The sequence below is a fragment of the Cryptomeria japonica genome, chromosome 5 (assembly GCF_030272615.1).
Source record: "Cryptomeria japonica chromosome 5, Sugi_1.0, whole genome shotgun sequence".
Classification (NCBI taxonomy): Eukaryota; Viridiplantae; Streptophyta; class Pinopsida; order Cupressales; family Cupressaceae; genus Cryptomeria; species Cryptomeria japonica.
The window spans coordinates 397,791,350-397,809,798 of record NC_081409.1 but is presented as its reverse complement, the minus strand read 5'-3'; the positions used below and the strand labels follow the sequence as shown (position 1 = coordinate 397,809,798).

The 18,449-nt window shown below is 36.9% G+C and overlaps 1 pseudogene; it reads right to left on the bottom strand.

The window, feature by feature from the left end:
• Positions 1 to 17,770, bottom strand: part of LOC131875940 (photosystem I P700 chlorophyll a apoprotein A2-like) — a 42,000-nt pseudogene extending 24,230 nt beyond the window's left edge.
• Positions 17,771 to 18,449: the final 679 nt, after the last annotated feature.

Below are 18,449 nucleotides of genomic sequence, written 5' to 3'. Positions count from 1 at the left end.
ACTCAGTGGCCATATTCTGATTAGCTATTGGGTGTGTACCTGAGTCTACAAGCAAAGGTTTTCTTTCCTCACCAAATTCCTTAGGGTTTGCATGCTGTGATTGAAGTCACTATAAATACTACTTGTTTTCTGTGTTTTTCATCCCTGAAACAAAAAAAAAACTAAAATACCAAAAATCAGTGAAGACCAGAAACAACTCAGTAAGTCAAAACTCTGTCTGTGTCAGAAACTAGTCCATCCTAAGTCAAAACTCTGTCCGTGTCAGAAACTAGTCCATCCTAAGTCGAAACTCTATCTGTGTCAATCCTATTCAAAAATCAGTCCATCTCAGAATTTGTCATACTCAGTTGGTCATACTCAATAGTTAGAAAACTCAGAATTTTTAGTCTCTGCCCTGTGAACAGTCATACGAGTCTAATAATTTATCGTTCTGCACCAGTCCTGTGTTGTATGAATGTACTCAATTGTCATTCTAAAGCAGATTCTCTATCGTACGAGTCTAAATCATTCATCATCCTGCACTGTATTCTATCTCGTACGAGACAGAATCGACCTCAGTATTCTGTCGTCCTGCACATGCCCATCAGTCGTATAGTATAAGACAGCAACTCGTACGAACCATAAATTTTGTCATCCTGTAACTGATAAATTGTCATCCGGGTCAGAAAACCCAGTTGTATAAGTCTCTGGTTTTGTCAGACAGAACATTCAAAATTGCCAAAAACACAATCTACAATGAGCATAATACTGGTTATCATTTTCCTGAGCATAAAACAGATCAAGATAGTGTACCTCTGCCATTTTTTGTTGCACGATTTGGTTGATCACCCTTCAGCTAGTTCAATCAAAACTACCTATCAAACTCAAGTCACTTAGATAACGTCTTACATAGGATATATCGTTCCTGAATCAGACTGAATCTTAGTTACAATTTTAGAATCAACCCAGGAAAATGTCTTAGACAGGATAGATCATTCCTGAAATCAGACAAAATCTCAGTTGTTTCTCCCAAAACAATACGCTAAACAGAACAAACTAGCTCTGAAATTGATCTTGACCTCTGCATCACAAAACAACTCTAGGTCAAACTAATCCATAAAAAAGCCTATTCAAACTAGGAGTTCTCATAAGACAAAAGCCAAAGAACAAACCTTCACTTATCAAGATAATCCATTCTACGTGAAGGATCCCCTCACTGACATACCATCGTCATCAGGCGGACCGATTTTTGATGAACCAAAATCTCCCACTATACATGAGAGAAAATACAATGATGGAAACAAAAACGACCATAATATTCCTGGAAATCATAATGACTCCTCATCATCAAGTGAGACTGACGAAGCTACTGAACCTCCAGGTAAAGGAATCCTTGACTGTCAAAAAGACAAAGACTTTTGGAAAATGATGAAAACTATCATGCTCCGAGAAAAGGAAGACTATTTCTTAGAACTAGAAAATCAAGGTGCTAAACTTCCTATTGGATATGATGTTCAGACACTTGTTACTAAGAGGAAAGACTCACCTATACTCATGGTACACAAACAATTAATATCTTTGTGAACAGAGCTCACAGACCTGAAGAATAAGGACAATTCCCTGAACCAATATTCTCTGGAAGCAATATGTCCCTTCCCATTTGACAAGAACATGCCTCCATTCCCTTCATGAGTGGAAATCCCAAAATTTGATAAATATGATGGTACCTTAGATCCTCAAGATCACGTCAGAGAATTTAGTGCTGCTTGTATGGAATTCATGCACGATCAAATGTACCTTATGCGTCTCTTCCTAAGGAGTTTAGGGGGTCAAGCAATGGAATGGTTCTCAAGTCTACCCAAAGGAATAAAAACATTCAAAGAACTAATCCAACTGTTCTTACAACAATACTCATACAACATTCGACATCCTATGACTATGATCGATCTTTGTAATACTCAACAAAAAATAGGGGAACCTCTTCTTACTTTTCTCCAACGCTGGAGAAGGATGTTCTCTAGGTACCCACGACCTATCCCGGACTCTAAGAAAATCGATATATTTGTCAATAACTTGGTCCCCGAACTGAAATATAGCATACAAATGCAAGTACACCCATCATTTAACAAAATGGTAGATAATGTCATTCGAATGGAAGATGTGCTCATAAAAAAGGGAGATATCACACCTTGGAAAGAAACACAAACAGGATCCAGTTCTAAAGAGAAGAACAAGTATTGGAAATTTGCCAAAGACAACAACAAGAATGTTGTTAATGATGGAGTAGTAGACACTGTCAAAACCAACTCAAAATCAACAATATTCAATCTGGCCAGTGTTACACAAGCGCTTAAAGCCAATGAAATTGCAGCAGAAAATTAGCCAAAGAAAACAAAGGAATGGTTCAAAGAAAAGCCTTGGCTTTCCCGACTTAAGCGTGATTTTACTCCTCTTGAAGAATCATATGAGTCGGTTTTCAAAACTTTATTGGCAAACAACTTGATAACACTACTAGATAACTCCAGCCCATATGATCCAGATGTCAAACCAAGATGGTGGAGAGAAAATGAATACTGTGACTTCCATCGGAATAAGGGTCATAACATAAACAATTGCATGAAGCTAAAACATGAGATTCAGGACCTCATAGACGCTGGTAAAGTTGTTGTTGGGAATCACCCAACCAATGTTGATCATAAAGCATTTAAAGATCCTTTGCCTACTTATGAACAAGGTGATTCCTCAAAGACCAAAGGAGGTGCCAAGGTAAATTATGCTTATGCCAGCCAGGACAACATTATCAACATGATTGAACCTTCACACTCAGAATATTGCAATGTGATTATAGTTCAAGATAAACCAAATGAATCACGATATGAAAAAGCTCTAACTAGATCTCAAAAGAAAGTCACCCTCCAAGGAGCTAGCTCTTCCAAACCGGCTCAAGAAACATCAAATCCGACAGCTGTGCCAAATAAACAAAAGGAATCAACCTTGGACAAATTTAAAAGATTAACCTCCTCATCATCATCCTCTGGATACAGCGTAGTTGAACAGTTGAAAAGGAAAAATGCTCAAATTTCAATTTTTGAATTGCTACAGCTCTCACCTGCTCACAAGGAAATTCTACACCAAGCATTGCTCACTACCAATGTTCCAAAAGATTTAGACATTGATTGGTTTCAGTCTATGGTGGGTCATCTAACTTCACCTCACTATTTGACCTTCTCTGAGGAAGATGACAACTCTTTAAATCATCCACATAACCAGCCATTGCATATTGAAGCCATGATCCACAAACATAGAGTTAAACGTGTTTTGATAGATGGAGGCACAGGGTTGAATATCTATACTTATCATCTGCTTACACAACTAGGATTCCTTGAAAATGTCATTGACCTAGGCAAGAAAATAACAATTAAAGCCTATGATGAAGAAGAAAGGACCTCCAAAGGTTTGGTATCATTACCACTCAGAGTGGGACCGGTAGAGAGAGATGTCCTTTTCCAGGTTCTCGATATTCCATTGTCATACAATATATTGCTGGGCAGGCCATGGATTCATGAAATGAAGGCAGTACCCTCAACATATCACCAATGCTTAAAGTTTCCTTATAATGGAGCTGAAGTCAATATTCCAACTGATACAAATGTCATCTGTAGTGCATTGACAAAAGGTGCAGATACTTTTGTGCCTCATAATAGGGAAGCCTCTCCAAATGAAGATCCAGAAACATTGATAAAAGACTTAGAAAAGAGATTGAAGATTATAGATACTGGCATCGATAGCTACAAGATAGAACTAGTATTATCATTAGTTTCTCTTCCTCCATCGCCAAAACAGTTAGGCAAGCCATCAGAGGCTATGAGAGCCCAAACTCCAACTCCAAATATTATATATGATGGTCTCTTTATACAGTCTTCTACCTCCTTGGCAGATGATATAGAAGAGGATGCTATGCTTAACTGGCTCTATAAGGAAGATAGTCCAAATGAGGAGGTACAACATTGTGAGATTTCTTCAAACCAGTATGGTTAGGGTTACAAAATGATTCAGTGCATGGGGTACTCAGGTACTGGTCCTTTGGGCAAACAAAAAGAAGGTATTACTGAACCAATTCAGCTACAAACCAAATCCACACATGATAAAGCTGGACTGGGATACAATCCTAAAAAGACATCAGAACAAAAACATGTTTCTAGGTCTAAAGGCTTGAAAAAGATATCGCCTTTAACATTACATGAAGCACACGCTAAACAAATGAAAGAAGAGTGTAGAAAAGAGAGAGAGGAATCAACAGTCAAGAAAGAAGAAATAGTCAGTGCTCAAGCTTCGACGGTATCAACTACGATAATACAAGAAGTTGAGGTTCCTAAATATATAAGAGATGAATTTGTAAGAATCAGAGAATTGTTTGCACCATTAAAAGTTCCAGTCACATATACTGGCAGGCAACAGGTAGATGATTCAGAGACTAATTCAAATGAGTATGAATGGGGTCCTGACTATCTTTCAGACACATCCACTACATAAACTCCAGAAAAATCTAGTGGTATCATAGATGATACTCAAGAGTTGATGTGCCTAAAACTAGAGAAGGAAATACAAGAAATTAGACAAAAGAGGCAAGCAAATTATGAACAAGCATTGAAAGAAGGAACAATACCAGAAAGCTTCTCATCTATGTGTCCTTATCCAGAAACAGAACAAATCAGTTATAGCACTACACAAGAAGAGTTAGAAGCTGTAGGACAAGAACCAGTTGTCAGTCCAAAAGAAGCTGAATGGAGTAGACGACAGAAAGTAGTAGAAACAATGAGACCATGTCAACAGGTGTGTCAGATACAAATGACAAATGAACTACAATATGAAGGAATTTGTAGCATTAAAGATGTTAGTATTGATACCATACATATGCTTACTAAATCACCTGAAAGAGACTTAGAAACTTCATCAGATAACTCTGATGATTCTGTTGACTCTAATGATAGTCCTGTTCATGGTACCTACTCATCCTCAAATTCTAAATCATCTGATACAAATAATGAAAAATTGCCTACTAGTCTTATTGCTGTTAAACCACGACATGACGTCCAGTCCGACTTAGTCAATGATGTTATAAGTATGCCTATTGGATTAGATTGATTAAATATTAACGTGAACTTTAATAATCATGATCTGACTCTTCCTTGTCTTGAGACACTTATGCAAGGTATCATTCTGGAACTCGACTTTTCTATCCGTAGCTGTGATAACAATACTGTGAACGCTCTTGAACCTATCCAAAATTTGTCCTTAATACATCCCGGATTGACTGTACTTTACAGAATCAACCCATGGATATACCTATTTTTGCCAATGACTATACATTATCCTATTATCTCAATGCAGTCGAACCTATTAACTCTTCCACCGGTGAATGGAGTGAAAATATGACTGAAGAGGATATCAAGTATCTTAGTCGCAAAAATAAGAAAGATAAAAATAAAAGATCTGATGGCGAAAACCACATTGTGGTGGTGTCAAAATCTAAAAAAGAGAAAATAAAGGGCATACCTAAAGGTGAAAACCTCTGTGAGGCACCTGAAGGTGAGATACTTGGTATACTACCCAGTTAGTTTCAAGAATGGTCTTCCATATTGATCGAGCCAACTCAGCCAGTGAATATTGGGAATCAAGACATACCACAAATTATTCACATAGCTCAATCACTATCAGCAGAAGAATTGAAGGATTTCACTTAGCTATTCTTAGAGAAGAAAATCAATTTTACATGGACATACTCTGATATGTCAGGCTTGGATCTTGATCTCATTATGCACCATCTCTCAATCACACTAGGAGTAGAACCAGTTAAACAAAAACTTTGTAAGATGCACCCGCATGTCGCACTATTGGTCAAAGATGAACTAGAGAAACTACTCAAAGCTGGATTTATCAGAGCGATAGATTATGCTGAATGGATTTCCAACATAGTACCTGTGTCAAAGGCAGATAAATCTATCAGAGTTTGTACAGATTTTAGAGATCTCAATAAAGCATGTCCAAAAGATGACTTTCCATTGCCAAATATTGATATGATAGTCGACATGACAGCTGGGCATGAGATGTACTCACTAATGGACGGATTCTCCATCTACAATCAAATTAAAATCGCTCCTGGAGATCAAGAAAAGACAGCTTTCACCTGTGCATGGGGAACCTTTAGTTGGAATGTTATGCCATTTGGGTTAAAGAATGCAGGAGTGACCTATCAAAGAGCAGTTACAACTATCTTTCATGACATGATGCATAAGAATATGGAAGATTATGTTGATGACACCTTAGTGAAGACTATGAAAAGATCAATGCATATTCAAGAGTTAGGTCCTATACTTGACAGAATGGAAAAGTTCAAGCTCCGATTAAATCCAAAGAAGTGTGCATTCGGAGTGACATCTGGTAAACTACTTGGCTACATCATTTCAAAGAAGGGCCTCGAGGTTGATCCTGAGAAGGTCTAGGCTATAATGGAAATGCCACCTCCAAAGAACATCAGTCAAATGAGAAGTGTACAGGGACGTCTCCAATCCATTAGAAGATTTATTTCTCAACTAGCAGACAAAGCTCAACCTTTTACAAAGGTACTAAGGAAAGGCATATTATACATTTGGGATCAAGAATGTGAACAACATCTTCAGCAAATCAAAGAGTATCTATCAAATCCATCGATATTGATGCCACCTATTCAAGGTAAACCACTAATCTTATACATATCAGCAACTGATTCATCATTGGGGGCACTTTTGGCACAATAGGATGACAACAAAAATGAAAGAGCTATTTATTACATCAGCAGGACATTGGTGTCTTATGAAATGAGCTACAGTATAATAGAAAAAGCATGCTTTCCATTAGTCTTCGCATCACAGAAACTGAGGCACTATATGCTCGCACATTCAGTCAAGCTGGTGGCCAAAATTGATCCACTCAAGTATCTTCTTAATAAAGCAACACTCACCGGATGATTGGCAAAGTGGGTAATGATCCTTACAGAGTTTGACATTGAATATGTGGAACGCAAAGCCATAAAAGGACAGGTAATTGCTGATCAACTTGTTGAAGCTCCACTTGAGGATACTCAACCACTACACATTGAGTATCCAGATGAATCAATAATGCATCTTACTCAACAACCCTGGAAGATGTTCTTTGATGGGTCCTTTACTCAAAATGGTTCTGGTGCTGGCATACTATTCATTACTCCTCAGAAGTACTCAATTCCAAAGTCTTACAAGATTCTATTCCCTTGCACAAACAACATTGCAGAATATTAAGCACTGGTAAATGGAATAAAACTAGCAATTGAATGGAAGGTTGCTGAATTACATATTTATGGAGATTCTCAGCTAGTCATCAATCAAATCAATGATACATATCAGACTTAGGATGAGAAATTGATGCCTTACAAGAGGATGGTAGATGATTTCAAGAAGTATTTTGCTTTTGTATCATTCCAACAAATTCCTAGATTAGCGAATAGAGTAGCAAATGCTATGGCTACCTTGGCATCTATACCTGAGCTACAGGAGTCCAATTTTCACTTTGATTTCCTGGTGGAAGAGTTATATTACCCTGCTTATGATTCTTCTAAGACCCAAATAGTCTGTTCTATTATTGGACACGACTCATCCCGATACAGCCATATCTATTCCTTCCTTTATGACCAAATTATCCCTGAAAACCTTACTCGTAACGAGAAAAGAAACCTAACTTGAAACACTTCGCAATATGTTATCATAGCTAATGATTTATTTAGACGAGGTTTGGATGGTACTTTGCTTAGATGTCTAGAAACTAAAGAATAAAAACGTGCATTATCGGAAGTCCATGAAGGTATTTGTGGATCTCATTCGAATGGTTTTACTTTAGCTCAGAAACTATTACGGGCTGGCTACTACTGGCCAGGTATGGAAAAAGACGCCATAAAATTTGCTAAGACTTGTGAGAAATGTCAGCTTCATTAAAATCTCATACATGCCCCAGCGAGGGATCTCATACCATTCATTACACATTGGCCTTTTCAGCAATGGGCCTTTGATCTCATTGGTCATATATATATCCTGCTTCATCCAACGGACATAAATTCATCATAACGGCCACTGAGTATTTCACCAAGTGGGTAGAGGTGATTCCACTCATCAAAGCAGCTGGTAAACAAGTCGCCTTATTCATCCTAAACTATATAATTTGCAGGTATGGGATACCTTCGTCCATCGTGACTGATAATGGAGGATAGTTCAAGAATAAAGACCTGGATGAACTTTGTGAGAAATTCAAAATAAAGCAACACTGGTCATCAATCTATTACCCTCAAGGTAATGGACAAGCCGAGGCATCTAACAAAAACCTACTAACTATCTTGCACAGAACAGTGAACAAATCCGAGAAAGATTGGCATCTGCAGCTCAATTCGGCACTATGGGCTTACAGAACAAGTATCAGAACACCTACTGGGGCTACACCTTTCTCTTTGGTGTATGGGTCCGAAGCAGTATTACCTATTGAAGTAGAAATACCATCTCTAAGAGTTTCATTGCAAGGTCTTGTTACTGATGAAGATCATAGAATATCTAGATTGCAAGAACTCAAATTGCTAGATGAGCGTCGACAAGTGGCGTTTGATCATCTTAGAGTGTATCAGAAGAGAATGTCCAGAGGGTATAACAAGAAAGTTCGACAAAGAGAATTTCAATTTGGTGACCTAGTTCTAAGAGAAAATCCAAAAAATCAACAGTTTCGAGACAACAAAGGGAAGTTTGAACCCAACTGGTTGGGTCCCTATATCATTACTGCAGTCTTTGGCTATGGTGCCTATCAACTCTCAACATCAGAAGGAGAATAGCTCCGAGAACTGATTAACACCATCCACCTGAAAAGATTCTTTACTTAGCATTCTCTGCTCCAGCAAACTGTACAGCTGAAAAAGTCTTGAAAAAATTCTAAAAAATGGAAAAATCATAAAATACAAAAAAATTAGAAAAAAGAAAAAAAGAAGAAAAAAAAATATAAAGAGAGAAAATGCCTTGGTGAAAACCTAGTAAACACGCACCTTGGTAAAAAAAATAAAAAATGATGATGACTCTCTGCCAAACAGGTGAAAACCTGGCAAACAAGCGCCTCTTGTACTCAAGCGCTCCATCTATCAACGCAACATTGGCATTTCCCACTTTCAAGTATCTTTTGCTTTCGCTTGTACATATTTTTAGTCACTTTTGTGACATCCTGGTTTGTTGGAACCCTCATGACTTGAAACAGATCAATGTCCTTGTCTTAGGTTACTCAACAGAGCATATTACATATCCTAAGCAGTGTCAACCAAGTCATTATTCCATCAGTGAAACCTGGTCAGCCACTCTGAGTCAGTCACCTGTCTCCTGACTACTACAAAGTTTTTATCACTGAGTTCACAAGCAAAACAACATAACGAAGAAGAATTACTAAACAGTTTGAGCTATGAATGGAAAATTTTCTTTGTATGTTGTCTTTTATATTGGTTTTCGATTATTATCTCCCTGAGTAACTCGAGGAAGTCTGTATTGACTAAGAGGTACAAGGATTGGGGGCATAATATTTTCTTTGTTTTTTGCTTGTAGGAATGATCCCGATGATCTGGAAACATATAAATTAGCTGGGTGTCTGTGATAAGAGCCTTCACATTAAGGTGAAATCGCCTCACATACCTCGACTCCGCTTAATTGTATGCTACAAGGAGGTCCATGTTATTTATTTGTCTATTTTGAGGGAATTTCTTTATGATGCAATTTGGGTCCCTACGAAATCTGTCCAAGAATATGAACAAAAAAAGGGTCATTGCGGACAAGATAATTAATATTGCACATTGAAAAAGAAAGGAACTCTACCTTACTTGTTGTGTTCGTTATGCTCAGTGATGAATCTTAAGTATTTTAAATCCAGTGACTAGGTTTAGGTTGCATTTTGCATATCATTTTGCATTTCATTCTGCATTTTAGTGAATCTAGGATGATTTTGGTGTGATAATAATAATCTCTTTATCTTCAGAATGAGAGCTGAAAGCATCATCATTTCTTACGCTAAGTGGTCTATTTATCATTATTTATCCGATCGAGTACTTGTGTTTTGAGATGTTTAGCTGCATACATAACATTTCATATAGATTCATTCATTTTATTATTAATCATTTGTATTCATTTTATTACATAGAAAAAGAAAAAAAAAAAAATTTGCACTGCTCATTTTCATTCATTTATTTGCATATGAAAAGAAACAAAAACATAGACATCCATTATCATTTGTAATACATACATTCATGCTGAAAAAGAAATGCATACATATAGAATAAAGCATATAGAAACATCTCATAATCGAATTGACACATTTGCAATGAAGTCAAATCGGATTTCGTATATATATATATCATCTCAAGTCTAAGAGTACAAAATGATGTCCAATGACATGTACAAACTCCCATCGGAGCAAGAATCGTATAGGCTACAAAAAAATGGGTGTGTCTACAAAAAAAAAAATATCCGAGCTACAAAAAGAATCATCTAGCTGGCACCCTCTCCCTCATCGCCTGGTGGAGGAGGAGGAGCCTGATGCCTGGGATCCTATCGAGGTGCTCGCGCTCCCTTTGATCTGGCCATATACTGTGAATAAGGTTGCACCTGCTGTGCAACAGGAACTACAACACTATACGCAACTACATAATAAAATGCCCTAATGCTCTGGAGAAGGACCTCCTATCATAGAGACTCTATCTCTACTCTCAAATCCGCTCAGTCCTCACCTCAACCAGTTGTTGGTCTCGCTCCGCCAGCTGAGTCTGCGCCACTAACAACTATGACTATAGCTCTGCAAGACGTGCTCTCATCAACCGACCCATGTCAGCCCCCTGCTCTCTCGCAGGCTCTCCGCCGCCATCTCCACCACCATCTCCACCTATGGCTCCGCCCTGCTCCTCTCACCGTTGATGGACCTACCTCAGAGCTGCTCACTGCTCCTCTCCCCCACCCAACCTCACGCCTACTCTGCCAAGGGATCCACCCTCACCCCTCTATTATCCAATGTCATCTCACACTCTGCTGCTGCTAGCACCAGGATCACCACCAGTTCATCGTGGAGCATCTGGTCTCTGACCCTGTCCTTGCCTATGACCCTATCTCTGTGCCTGTCCCTGTGCCAGTGCGGGGGCATCATCCTCCACATCCTTGATATGAGGAGCATGCTCTCCAGGATCCGTAAACCAAGGGAATGGATGTTGCTATAAATAATCCCTGTACTGGGGCAATACCCCCACATCTGCTATGTCCTCCAAGTAATCCCACCTCAGGTGGGGTAAACCTGTCAGCTCCTGCATAGCCAAGGCATAAGATAGCCTAGTTGCCCAACCCTGCCTCTCCTCGTCAGCATACCTAGCATATGTTGTAAACACCTATGAGATCCCCTAAGGCTGGCCATATTGCCTCATCACTCGTGAAACGATGAATCGCTCCACAACAGTCTGTGATCTCCCAATCAGTGGGCATGTAACAAATAGATCTCCGCACACTGCCCGCCAGTCATCCCATAGCTCTAACCCTCTATATGGTCAACATATGATAGCTATCAAGTCATCGAGCTATCGTCTCCAGAAGTCTGTCTGGCCCAGATGGGGCTGCGTGATATATCCAGCATATCTATAAATGATCAGCTGTCCTGGCTCCCTGCTGTCTGTCACTATTGGCTGACACACGGGAAGGTGCTCCCAAGCCCACACCTGCAAAATGTACACCCTAGCAGCCATGCTCTGCCCCTCTCTATAAACAATTTCATGCATCTCTCGATACATGTGGGCCAGTAAGCAAGAACCCTAACCAAGTCTCTGAGGGGACTCTATCAATCGCTCAAGCATCCGGCCCCATCCACTCTGGAAACCCTATTGCCCTCGGTCTGGCATCAAAAAGAACCCAATAAAACTTGCCAAGACACATGCCAGCGGATACTCCTCACTGTACCTGCTCATCAGTATATCCCAACTCATAGAATGAGTCAAGATATCTGGATCCCTAAATACATTCCTCAGTGCCTGCAGTCCAGGTAACAATGCGGTATCATAGTCCACCTTATCCCCAGCAAAAGGGATACGAAGAATCCTGTACATATCCTCAGGAGTGATGGTCAACTCCCCAACTGGAAAATGAAAGGTATTATGCTCTGAATGAAATCATTCTACCAACGTTGTGAGCATCCCGTGGTTCACACGGATATCAGGTAACCTCATCAAATGAGCCAAGCCACATAAATCAACATGAGCCTACTCAACCTTAGACAAATCCCGAACTAAATCCATTGTGGGTGGATATACACATCTGAAGAGCACAGGAGGTAAACAAACCTGCAAAAACCCAACAACAAATATCAGAAAACATTCCAAATTAGCCTGCAAGAGAAGTTAAACATCATGCAAATCCAAATAAGTTAAATACAAAATCAAAATTTCATGTTTACACTTTCAAAAATTGTCACTATTTTTCAAATGACAAAACACAGTTAAATAGAATCTCGTACGAGTCAGGAATGCCTATTGTACGAGAAAACAGCCTCAAACGACAAAGTTTTATACATCGCACGACAAAATGGTCTTTTAACCGGCCTGTCGTACGACACAAGGGTTGCTCTCGTACGACAATTCTAATGGGTTGAAACGATAAAAAAAAAATTGCCAGTTTCTCATACGAGACAAGATCCTGTCTCGCACGATAAACCGAGAAACCCGACTACAAACCCGTCAAAAACGTGAAAAATACACAAAAAAAATCAAATTTGGAAATATACAGAGGCTAAAGATCGATCACTTACCGCTGGCTCATAGTTTCGGGGTCGATTATGTCTTCTCTGGAGCTCAAATCGATGCTGACGAGTAGGGACCACCATTTTTCTTCGCATAAGGGTTTTTGAATTTTCAAACTTGGAGGGTTAAAATGAATTGAAAATGACACTTTTGTCCTATATATAGCCTAAAACCTAATTTTTCAACTTGCTCTGATGGACACGAAAATTGTACCCTTGGCTAATGTGCCTGCTCTGATTCCATTTTCGGGATCAAAATCAAAATTTGAGATCGTCTTGCTAGTCAATTTCACAATTTTGACCACTTAGCACATTTTTTTCATTAATGCTCATTCTTTCTTCAAATTGCGCTCAATTTCAACGTTGAATCTTAATTCAATTTCAATTCTACACATCCACATTTCAATTCTACCAATCAACTCTACGCTCAATTTCTCATCAATCATTGCCAAATCTTCAAGAAAATCCTCAAAATCAATTTGTGCTTAAATCACTTATTTTCGCCAAACAATTGCCTATAATCAACTGCCCTCGCTATCTTTCGATTTCACTCCCGAGGGGGCATACATATGACCTTATGACTTCACATCTCACAAGTCGAGAATTTTTTTCAAATCTTCATCAAAAGTCGAGCAAAATCTTTCTTATTAAAAAAAAAAAAAAAAATCCTTATTGCTAAGGGGCATCTCAACTTCATCACTTCACATCAAGTTGAAATCTCTCGATCATCTAAATCAATCAATCGCTAGGGGCATATCAGCTTCATCGCTTCAAATCAAGCTGATATTTGTCTTTCATCTGAATTAATCTCTTAACATTAATCAGTTTCATTGCTTCAAATCAAATTGATTATTCGTTTAAACTCAATCAAAAGTTTAAAGAGTTTTTGTGGTCATTCTAAATCTAAGCAAGTGTTCAGTATTCGTTTCTTGATCAAGATGGACGGTTTATTTTTTTCTTATCGTGTCTTGATCAATCAAGTTCAAGATCGATTTTTATCATTATTCACTATATCTAAGATCGATCAAGTTCTAGATCAGTAAGATCCACTTCTTGATCAATCAAGTTCAAGTTCGATATCTTTGTTTTATATCGTTCCTCAGTTCAATCAAGTTCAGGATCGGTATCACTTTAATCAGACCTCATTTAGCTTTGTCGCTTCAAATCAAGCTAACACCTCACTTTTTATCTAGTTCGTGATCAATCAAGTTCAGAACTGGCATCTCCTAGACATCACACTTTCTTTGAATCAAAGCGCTGCTCGCACATTAATTCAAAGAGGGGCAAATGTAATACCCTAAAATTGGTCATCTAAACCATGGGCCCCTAATCTCGACAACATCACCAAGGTCCTAACCAAAGGCAATTAAATCAATCTTGAGCACATTATTAATTCTTTAATTATCAAAAATCACATGGCAAATCAATCACTCAATATTAATTAAATATTTATTTAATTAATTGAATTATTTCAAGAATAATCATTTTGATCAGTTATCCCATTTTAATTTATTAAATATCTTTGCATATTTAATTAATTAATAAATTTGCCATTCAATCATGCGAAAGGATTAATTTATTACAAAAGATGAATTAATTTATTACAAAGAGTTGAATTGAAACAAGACAAAAGTCAAAAAAAAAAGAATTGAATTGAGAGAGAAATCAAACTTGAGATATTATTTCTTTTTCTAAATTTAGAACTTGAAATCAGAAAAGCAATTTAATTGAATTGTTGAATTATTCTCTAAAATTGGAACTCAAAGCTTTTCAGAAAAAGAAGTTCAGTTGCATTAAGAAAACTCTTTTCTTGATTAAATTGAAGAATTATCTATTTTTATCAGATGTGCATGGAACTAATTTATTATTATTTTCCAATGCAACTGGGACTTCTAATTTGAATGCATTTCAATTAAACTATAATTGGAATCTATCTCAAGGTTAACTCAACCTGATTTCTCAATTATTTTCAATTAATCCTAAATTGAGCTTTTTGTAATTCTCTATAAATTCAGTCTTCAGCTCTCATTCCAATTCACCCCAGAGATTTTTGAGAACACGCTTGGAAATCATTATCACGCTAATTTCGCTCTGGAGTCATTGAAATCATTGTGCCTTTTTTAGATTACTTGCATCCATTTTACATTCATTATTGCTTGTATGCATTGTTGCTTGAATTTGCTTGAATTACTCATCCATCTTGCATCCATATAGCTTAATATCATATAGATTAAATCCTTCATCTTGGTGTAGTCTAGTCACTGGTATTGCTTATAAAAATTTGAGAGAAATCTTATACTCGCATCTTTTAGAAGGCAATTAGTCATTTTGCTATGGTTCATTTCTTATTGATTATTGATTACTAACCATGCATATAATGACTTAATTGAAGTGTTGTGCTTGCAGCTACAGGTTCACTTTTTCACACACACAAATACCGGTTTAGTTCTGATTACCTTCACAAGATCCTTCCTTCAACCTTCAAATCATGTCTGTGTGTATAGCTCTGCTTATTTTTGTATATACCCTATTCCAATACTTTTTGCATTCACACTTCAATCTCACAAATGAGATCTTACATTTATACCATAACCTAAGACCAATTGAATAGGTTGGCTCACTAAAAGATATTACAATAAAATCAATTACAAGTAAATCAATATCCGATGCAGATGTCGGTTCAATGCATTTACAATAATAATAAATCATCTCCATAACATGTCATGCTGATCTGGAATAGATATGTTTGTCGATATTTATCCTGAACCTATTTGCCAGTAACAACAAATATGCAAACCCGAATAAACAATTAACCAAATCGCCAAAACCAAGTGATCGAATAATGTTTTTGACATAACCAAGTAGTTTCCAAGTCATTCCAAGTGTCGATGAACAATATAATTTGTTAGTGAACCAAATACTAGTGGCTATGCATAAGTCTTTGACTTGTCGATGAACATAACCAAAATCTCCAAGTGCTGATAAGTGTTGACAAGCGATGACAAGTGTTGACATCAATGACAAAACCATATCAACATATCCAAAATGCCAACAATCTCCCCCTTTGGCGTTGATGGCAACACAAGATGGAAAAACCATCAAAGTGCCAAAACAGAAATGCCAAAAACCAAAAACCAACAATCTCCCAAAGAGATCATTAACCAGAAATAAAAAATACATAATATCTCTCCCCCTAGGAATAATCTCTCCCAAAAGAAAAAGATAATGTGTTTTTCCATATCAATCACTCCCCCTTTGACATCAAATGCCAAATCAATACAAAACCAAATACAAAATACCAACTACTCCCCCTGACAAGTAGCTCTCCTTGTAGTACCCCTACCCTAATCAGTTTCTAATCTCAGATTAACCTTGGTTAGTTTATCATAATATAATGATTATAGTCAGATATTTTGATTTAGGGCATAGCTGTTAATGTGGTTTTTGCACAAATTTGTATGCAAGTTATTAATTCTCCTATTTCATGTTATTATCTCGAGCTAACGCTTTCATTAAGTTTATATATGTATGCATGTATGACTCTTGGTTGCAAGAGATTTAAGGTACAGTGCCACATGGGTGCGAGGTTCGTCACCGCTTGAATTTGCGGGTTTGAGTGTACCTCTTTAATCCTTAGAGTTGGATTAGGTGGTTGTGAAATCCTCGATTGACCATAGTCATGCTCAAGTGAGTGTCGTCAGTCATCGTTAGTATTCCCTTTGGTTGGGTATGTGAGTCGTCTGTCTGTGTGGCTTTCTTGGGTTGCGTGTTTGGTATGTGTGGTTAAATCAAACATTTAATCCTTAGTGTTTAATTTGATTTAATGTGTGTTTACGCATTAGTATTTTAGAGACTTAATTAAATAGGCTCCCTTTTTATGTGATTAATCGTTAATTGAATTTCTCAATTCAGATTGGTAGCAAGTTCAATTAAATGGTTAATTTAATATGTTTACGTTGTCGAAAAAGAAAGATTTAAATTTAATTGCAATAGAATCAATTTTAGCTTGTTGCAGTTAGAGATAGAAAGGTTAATTTCAGTTGTTTGAGAAAATCAATTTTAGATTGAAAAGCAAATTTAATTTATTGATATAGTTTCAAAGAATGATTTTTGAGTTTTATTTTAAATAAAATATTTTAATTCCAAAAATAAATTTTGGTCAATTCTCCCATTTAACCTAGAATTTTGGAAAATATTGGGGATTGAATTTTTTTTGGAAAATTTGGGGATTTTGGAAGGAGAAGGATTTCTTGAGCTGCAGGTTGGGGCTCTCCATCAGATCCTTTCCAAGAATGCTTATTGAGGTAGGAATTTGTTTGTCAATTTGGTTATTTGTTTAAAAAAAAAAAAAAATGGGCTTGAATGTTCTTCATGCAATTTTGGTTTCAAATTCTCCATTGATTGCCTCAAGATTAGGAATTATAGTGGAAATTAGTCAAGATTGGCTGATTGCTTGTATCTTGTTTGAGAAAGGGGTTTTCTTTTTGCTCAAAATTGTATATTTTGGAAGGGTATTCAACAAATTTCTCTATTTTGTAAACCTCTATCATTCTGAAATTTTTTATTTTAAGTCTCTATATGAGACTGTTTAAAAAAAAAGGCGGGGGGGGGGGGGGGGGGGTGTTGTTAAAAAAAAGAGAAATATAAAACAAACAAAAATTAAATCATAATTGATTTTATTTTTTAAAAATCGAAGTTTATTGTTAAAAAAAAAATATTTTAATTTGGGGTTGGAAGGTGGGGAGCGGAGGCTCTACCTGCACCTCCTCCCCCTATGCGGATCTCCGACCCCCGCGGTGGTCGCAGGGTCCCCCGCGGTGGCTGCGTGGGCGTCGCAGGACCTGCGTCCACCGCGGTGGCGCCGCCCGCGGTTAGGGCATGACGGCCCAACCCCCGTGAAAGGGAGGTGGGCTCGGCTACCCTTTTTGCCGCCCCCCATTTTATGGTTGTTTTTTTTTAAATTGTTTTTTTAATATTTTTTTTTTATTATCAAAAAATATATATATAATAATTATTTAATATTATTAAATATAAATTTTAATTAAGTTTTTAATTAAGTTTAAATATGGCATTTAAGTAATAAATTATGATTATTTGTAATTAATTAATTGTATAAGTGGCAATATACTTTAATTAATTTTCAAATTGTATTTTATTATTAATGCATATTTTTTTAATTAGATACTTAATTTGTTTTTTTGTTATTATTAATTGTATATATTTGATTAATTATGGATTAATAAATATATAGTAATTAATATTTAATTTTGGTAATTTTATTTATATGCACAAGGAAATAATTGTTAAGTAGGAATGGACTATCTTTATTTGTATTCTTTATATGTTTATGTCTCCTTGATCCGTATAGTGTAACTAGGCTTGGAAAAGACGAATTTGGAGGAATTATTTTTGAACCAGTATGACAATGATGTTTAATTGAAGATTAAATATCATATTTAGTTGGTTAATGGTTGTTTAATTATATTCATGTGAACTTGGTTTAGAACTCATAATGGTGTATTTATGTATGTTCGATGCAAATGAACTTCAGTGAGTTAGAAAACCAAGAACAACCTGTACCTAGATGAGGTGGATAACTGCGATCTAACTTAGATCAT